Source organism: Amblyomma maculatum, chromosome 6 (genome assembly GCF_055883805.1).
Source record: "Amblyomma maculatum isolate TAMU_Amacu chromosome 6, ASM5588380v1, whole genome shotgun sequence".
Classification (NCBI taxonomy): Eukaryota; Metazoa; Arthropoda; class Arachnida; order Ixodida; family Ixodidae; genus Amblyomma; species Amblyomma maculatum.
Window position 1 is genome coordinate 150936269 of NC_139349.1, and position 8260 is coordinate 150944528.

Genomic DNA, 8260 nt, shown 5'->3' on the forward strand with positions numbered 1-8260 from the left:
ATTTGATCGTGTAGCGCACTGCCGACTAATAGCTAAACTTTCTGCCGTCAAAATAGATTCACTAACTTTATCATGGGTCCGTAACTTTCTTTCCAATCGCCAGCAGTTCACCGTTGTTAAGAATTATTCCTCTCCTTCCTCCTACGTCACATCAGGTGTGTCGCAAGAAAGCGTCCTTGGCCCATTACTCTTCTTGATCTATATTAATGACCTTCCGAATAACATCTCGTCTTATACACGCATATTTGCTGATGACTGCATCATCTATCGTGCAATAAAGGACACTGAAGACCATATTTTACTTCAAACTGATCTGAACCGCGTTAACGACTGGTGTAAAACGTGGCTGATGATCTTGAACACTTCCAAATGTAACATAATTTCTTTCTCACGAAAATCAGCGAATTCGAATTTTTTCTACCACATTAATAACGTTACATTGGCTCGGACTACGCGGTACAAATACGTCCACCTCACTCCAAATCATTGTTGGGCAGATCGTATAGCAAGCATTTCTGCTCACTCTTCCAGGTCATTAGGATTTCTTCGCCGCAACCTACAAAACACTACATCTCATGTCCGTAGATTAGCCTACATAACTTTTGTTCGTCCGCTCCTAGAGTACGCTCCCTCTGTATGGTCACCTCATCAGCAATATTTACTAGAGAAGTTGTAAGCAATACAAAACAGGGCTTGTCGTTTCATCTCGCGTAATTATAATTTCCATTTCAGCGTAACCCAGCTCAAGCTTGAACTTTCACTTCATCCGTTAAATGTCCGTCGTGATATCGCCCTTCTATCTCTTTTTCATAAATACGCCCATGGCACTCGGTCATCCCTAAGTCATCTACAACGTCCCTCCTACCTATCGCATAAATTGCATAACGACTACAGCTATGCTAGCATTTACGGCAGTTCTAACGCTTTTAACTTCTCATCACTCCCGCGCGCCATCCGCCTGTGGAATGACCTTCCGAATAGCATTGCATCTCTCCACAATCACGAAGCGTTTCGCGAAGATCTACTAAAGCACTTCATTGATAACGCTTAGCATATGTACAGTACTCACGGATTGAAATAGGACACTCGGAGCGCGTGGTCGTCGCTGCATGCAAGGCAGTGTGGTAACAACAGGCCGGCTTATTGGCGACCGGAAGGAGCAGTTCTGCTTTTTAGATGTTCTCCCCCTCGCGCTATATCACAATGCAGCACCTTGGTTCCATGAGCATCGAAGGGCGGCGCTGCTTGCAGCGACGGCCACGCGCTCCGAGTGTCCTATTTCAATCCGTGAGTACTGTACGTTCCCGTCATTTATGTAACTATTCCTTGAAGGGTTTTTTTTTTTGATGCGCAGTAGTTCTGTGGCATAGTTCAATCTACATTTTTTTTTTTTTGCATCTTCTCGCTTGACTTATATGATTTGTGCTTAGTAGTTCTTATAACTCCCTCTGCGTTGCGATATATTGTTACAGATTTGTATAATTACCACTCTTTTCCTGTACTTGCGATTGTGATTTTGTTTTTTACCCGCTTTGCGGATATCTTTGTATTTGTCCCCCCTTACACAATGCCTGTCTGGAGGCCTGTAAGGTATATGTAAATAAATAAATAAACTGTCTCATTTACTCTGTGGGATTGAATTTACTCGATCAATTGCAGGGCCAGTTATTAGGAGCAGAATGTAATTCACAAAAATTAAAGCGCGAAAATATTTCTTTTGCAGCAGAAGGGTTGATGTTTCTTTGTATACATGTGAATGCACATTCTATTCAGGTGGAAGCTACGTATAAAAAGTTCTGAGTATGCAGTTGCGCGACAATCGGCATCAAAATTAAAATATCGGCATATACCGAAAAGCGCGCCTAAGATGCGAACGAACCAACGTATCTTTTATTAAGTTCATAGGCACCAACTAGATTACATCTGCAAGCTCTTCAGAAACTAAAGCAGACAGCGTATGGAATGGTTGCATGCGCCTTACAATCTGGGCCTTAAAGAAATGGGTATTATAAAAATGAAATACTTGCCTCAAATCCCACGTCGTACGCGATGTGGTCGCTGACCTGCGACACATACTAAGCCTTCACGATAACAGCGTTGTATACTACAATCTGCTCAACAGAATGCACATGGCTGACTAACAGACCTCCCTTTTTGACATTTGTGCTGTGAAAGTAGCCACCGCTGTCGGGTATTTTCTTAAACCACATCGAAGCGTGTACATTGTTGCACACTCGCTTCAAACACCACTTCGTCTAAGCGCGAGTTTGAAAAGTAGAAGCAGAAGCGCGCAAAGCGAGTAGACTGCGGTCAGGGCGCGCGCGCGCGCAATCAGCTTTCAACAACGCGAGCGGCAAAGAACACGAGCGCGCCCAAAGCAAGTTGCTCCCGCGTGCAGAGGCTGCAAAGACACGAAAGCCTATAGGCGAGCTATTCACTGTGCTCGACCGATTACATGGCGTTGGCTGAAGAGGGCGCTGTTCACTGGCGCCCGCAGCGCCATCCTGCGATGCTTGGGTCCCCTATAGGTATCTGCGAGCGAGGAAACAGGTGCATTTCACCATTTTACCGAACACGCTGCATTGAAGGCGAATTTACCGGTGGCAGCCCGCATCAACTCTTCAGTGCTTCCTCTACAAGAACTCAAGGTTTACAGATATTCGTTGTTGGTCGTTACAAACTGCGATAGTGCGCGGAAAATTTTAGCAGGGACCGTCTTGTTAAAAAGGTACGCCTAAGTGCCTTGTGTTATATAGTCCTCTTTTGACCATGTAGTAGAAGAGGAATAGGTCGGTTGCTGCGAAACATGTGCAGCCCTTGGCATACCCCTGGCAAGAGGTGTCAGCCGATTCATCCGTGATGGCGGCCTGACACAGCCGTGGTACCGTGGATGGGATCAGCTGGGAGCGTGCACTCTCGTCTGCGTAACGACCGCGTATATCCAGGAGCCAACCAGAGCCCATTGCTTTTATCACGCGCAAAACAATTTGGAAGTGGCGCATAAGTTTCCGTGAACATGCATGTGGATCCATGGATCCGCATGCAGCTGAGGACGGTGGGAAAAGAAGCCTCCAGAAAACGCACGGTGGTTGAGTCCTAACAACGGAAGAATAAAGACATGCGTCGGCTTTGCAGGTTATCATATTGACAACGCTCTTTTCATCCAGGTATTACCTACTGTGGTCCCTTTCCATCTTTCACACACACTCTTCGCTCAGCATTCCGGGAATACACGCGTGATTGCAATATAGCTGCCCTTTCGCTCCCCAAGGTCTACCTAGCATCACCATTCTTCAGACTCTTGTGCAACACATCCGTAACGGGCTGGACTAATTCCGGTAGACGATCACAGGATTGAAAGGTCCGTACAGGGAATAGATCTACTAAATAAACTTTATTTTCAATCCAACGTTACGTTGTTCAATTGTAAATTAGCGCACTCAAATTCTATATTCTGCCATTACAATCTCCTGCGTAATCAGAAGAAAAAGAGAGGCAGACATTCCAAATAATAATCTCATGTGCCTGCGATATCAAATAAAAACGTTAAATAGAATTTTGGGCTCAGGTATAAAAAGCATATACCAGAGCACACAAAAAATTAAAGGAACGTGAAGAAGAAAGCTTCTAGCTGCACAGTATTTCTCTTCTCTCTGAGAATTGACTGGTTGTTTCCTTTCATACTAGAGCTCACGTAACAATATTTATTGCCCCAGGACATCAGAGCTAGGGGTACGCCATGAAGGATGAACAAATGAATAATGGAAAAAGGCTCGTGCACAAACACGACCGGACCACCGCCGCCGTTGCCAGAGTTCGGCCATTGTACAAACCTGCCTTTCTCCCTCAGTGCACAGAAAGCGGCGGCAGCTGAGAAATTGTGCCTTTTTCAACTCAGCATCCCCCCCCCCCCCCTGAACTGCCAGGCTCAGCGCGTGCGTGCGTGTACTGATAGTAGTCTAGGTGGTGTTGGCACTGCGCGGGAGGCTCTCAGCAAGCCTGCATGAGAGAAAGCGATCGAGAGGGAAGAAGCGACCAGAGTGCGGGAGGAATACGGGGGAAAAATAAAATAAGAAAGCAAGAACCAGCACTACGTGGCACTAGCGTAAATACACGTGTCTTGTGGAGCTTCTTTCTTTTTTGTCCTTAGAGACGCGCGCTGCTCAGCCAAAGGCGCGATGCGCGGGAATGTAGAGTAAGCGCCGATTCTGCGTTCGCAAATTTTTGCTTCCTGTCTTTTTCTTCCAGTGTGCTTCTTCGCAGCGTGCAGGCACTGTAGCGCAGGGTTTGTGCGTTTGTTTTCTTCATTGTAATGAAAACGTACGTGGAAGGGTACTGACCGCGTGAGTTATTTGCACACACGCGCGTCCATATACGTATGCAGTTTCGTAATGGCGGAAAAGAAATAATTAACTGTCAAGACTGAAAGCATCTTCTAAACGGCGTGTCAATGTTGACGCTTGAAATTAAGCAGCGTACGTGCTGCTTTGCTCGAAAGAACAGCGAGAACCTTCCACAATTCACGAGTGCCGAGGGCAGCTCCAAGCTAGCCTTCACTCGTTTTAACCAGTTTGAACCGCGCCATCTGCGTTGGCCAGCCAGCCCACCTCTCGGACTTGAGAGAGGACTTGTCTTGCATCCGCCGTCTCACCCCCTTCCAACGGTGGAGAGAAAAAAAAGACTACCGGCAGAATCAGGCAGTATGCGTGACGTAGACGCTTCACTCAACGTCCACCCTCTCTTGCTTGACAACGCACTAGCCGGCTTCCTTTCTGCGACCAGTCTTCCCGCCCTGCCTTTCTCCACGGTCACTCACGCACTGCGATGCTCTCTGTTTTTTTTCTTTTAACCCCCCTTTCCCCCTCCACCATTGCGCAGTAGACTGTTACATGAGGCAACACCACCTAGACGAATTTAAGGCCTCAGTGCTCTTCCAGTGACGTCACAGGGATGAGGCCTCACCGGTTTTTTCGAGGAGCATGCATGTTTCTTTTTTACTGCGCGAGGATATGAGGCAGCAGCACAGTTGGCTGCAAAAGATTGTTTTTACTCAAATTGAGACATCAGTGGAGAGATTTACGCGTACAAAACATTTATTTACATTTCGATTATTGTAGCACTGTTCTTGATGCGGAATAATATATACATTTAAAAGTCACCAGCAACAAACAAACAACTTTTCACTTCCCTGAAAGCGTTGCAGCTTTTCTTTCCTTAGCCTTAGCATTTTTGCATTGGCTACATCATCGTTAATCTTGCAGCAGAAGTTTTTGAGCAGAATGTTGGTACTGCTCCACAACCCATCTTCGCCGGTGTCAAAATCTGATGACTCTTGATCTGCAAGCAGCTGTAATTTGAGTTCGGTGACTAGACGGCGCTGGTTCGGGCTCCTCAAGAACTCCGCTTCCTTGGACACTTGTTCAACAACAACACAGTTGTGGGTAACAGCATTTACAGCAAACAACGCTGGGAAAATGAGGCCACCTCGGTCTATATCTTTCATCAAGTGATAGTATTTTTGAGCTGCAGAGACAGTGATAGTCTTGTCGACCGTCAATGCTGTTCGACATTTCGTGCAGTTTAATTGCTTGAGAGTCGCGTAGACTGCATATCCTGCCGCGTATACAAGGACGGGGATAATGTCTTCTATTTTTGACAAGGCATCTCTCGTAACTACAACGTTGCAGTTATGATGCGGTGTTTCAATCTGCTTTCGCAGATCTTCCCGTTGCTTATCGAAGGAGCTATTCATTCCGCAAACACTTGCGATTGTGGGCAAAGTATTTTGCAGCCGTAATTTAGTTTCGCTCTCGTAAACTTGCCTAATAGAAACATGATATTGGGAGCCAGCAAGTTGCCTGTATTTCTCGAAGCGGTCGTCTAAGCTGTCCGTCTGGAACTTGCCGAGCAGGACGTATGAAAGCTGCAGTTCATCGAAGCAATACCTGCTCACTTCAACCAGTGCATGGGTTGTTTGATGCAGAGAAGCATGGGTTTCCTTTGTGAGCACCCCGCTGTCCAGAATTTTGTAGAGAAAAATCACCTTCATGTCATCCTCCGAAGGAAAAACTGGCTCTTGAAATCGGTCATTCAGTCGTTTTCCTTTCCATGGGGTTTAAACATTTACAACCTTCCACCACTTCGCTATAACTTCAATGAAACTCGCTGTATCTTCAGGAAAGAGTAAGTTGTGTGTTTCTCCAAGATCACGAAGCGCTGGTGGCAGGGAGTCATTAAAAATCTGCAAGGCGAACTTTACATTCTGCCGCTCAAGGCTTTTCTAGAGAGCGAGTAACCGTACCTCAAAAGCTGATCACTCTCCAGCTTGTAACCTTCTCAGATTGTAGCAAACGATGCTGTGCGCATGCGTGGAGGCTGGTTGGAATTTTCATTGAAGTCAGGAAAATAAAAGCATAGTTGGTCGTTTTTTTTTTTCGTTGAGCCAATTATTTCGGATGCATTGAGTATATGCACTGGATCAATTACAAAAAAGAGAGGCCTTGATGGGTCAGAGGGGTGCGGATATAAAATTGCATTTGTTGGCGGCGTTGAAAACTGAGACATTGCCTTTCTGTTCACTGAATGATTGTCACAGACTACACATAAAACTCTGTAGCCAATGTTTTCTAGCCCACATATCACATCTTTCAGTAAATTGTGCAGAAATTCCCCATCGGCTTTGTGCACTGGGACGATGTGGGCCACTTCCTTGAAAGGGCATGCGATGCTCTGTACCATGAAGACGAAAGCACTGGTAGCGACTTCCGATGAATTCAGTGCTGCACCAGTTATATTGCCCCCTTTGTAATCAAAATATGGTTTAATATAGACTTCATCGACCATCAAGGTAACGAAGCGCTGGCGATCATCGAGGTCCGAGATCTTCTTTGTAACATAATTCAGGAATGTAGGACCATGATGTTCCAGCCTTGGGTTCATACCAAATCGTCATAGGGTGGGGCAGGGTGACATATCCATAGCAGCGGATGTACTTATGTGCGTGCGGTGATACCGTAAAAAGAATGCAGCAATAAACCATGAATTCAACGGAGTATCGTCTCCGCTCCTTCTTCAAAAAAAAAGCAGGTTCAGCTGCTCGCTCAGGAATTTTATCGCTTTGGCTTTGTCGTCGGCTGGTGCTTGTTCAGCAGCAGACGAATAGTGTCGCCGATGTCCTCGTTTGCATCGCCAGAATTTGAATTTAAGCTCTTATCCCAATTCTTAACGCTCTGGAGGAGTTCTATTATTTCTCTTTTACTTCTGGCTGCACTCGGAATGGGCATGTTGGGGCCCAGTCTTGTGAGCGGCTTCTTCACAAAGAACAGTGTGATACTGAGGTCTGATTTTACTACAATTTAATATTTAATCCACGGAGCTTCGTCCTCTACGATGAGCACCAACATGAGACGCTCACTGGCCTCAATTATACGCCAGAACTCTGACTTGTGGCTTCGCTAGCAAGGTCTCTTAAGGTGATTTTGTCCGCTTCCTCGGCATTGCGAAATGTCTGAATTGACTCAGAAATTGCTCTTTGCATTGAAGCAGCTTCCAGGCATGTTCGCTTCGCCTCTGGCTCCTCTCTTAAAGTCTTTGTGCTTGATAGGTAACTAGGGCAGCCTAGAAATAATGATGGAATTGCACCTGACCGAAGGCGCAGATGCGACAACTCTGCGGTCGTCTCTCGACCTGTAGCATCGTCGACATGTGACGCCTCTCGTACGATGTCATCGTCTGTGAAGTGATGCTCACAGACCTAAAAAAGAAATATTTGTAACAATATAAGTAACAGCCTGCTACAAATAGGAACCCGTGATCAAATATTAAATACACATTTAGAAGGTGCCCAAAACGTTTTGAAAGTTTGACGGTGCTACAATTTCAAGCTACAAAAGAGAACGAAGGGAAACAATTATTCATCTTTTACCCTGGAATGCTCAGAAGGGATGAAATTTTTCCGTGGAATGGCACGTATCCATGATTGCTGCACTTGTATGGTGCGCTTTCGCGTCGTCTGCTACACTGCCGCTCAATGTGTTTTCCGCCCGCTCCCGCATGATGGCGCCACAACCTCGCGCAAAAGGCGGATTCAGCTCTGCCGTGCCGAAGATTCCTCAATAAGCTACTACGATGGCGAACCTGGTATGCCAACACTGCCGCAGCAAGCGGCCCGTTTACCCGGACAGTTGCCTTGGCTCTGACAGCTCTAAAAATACAATGCTGTATGCCTTTCTGAAGGGTCTTCAGTGAGCTTCATACAAAT

The 8260-nt window shown here is 46.1% G+C and overlaps 1 pseudogene; it reads right to left on the reverse strand.

The window, feature by feature from the left end:
* Window positions 1-5180: 5180 nt before the first annotated feature.
* Window positions 5181-7586, reverse strand: LOC146187048 (uncharacterized; annotated as a pseudogene).
* Window positions 7587-8260: the final 674 nt, after the last annotated feature.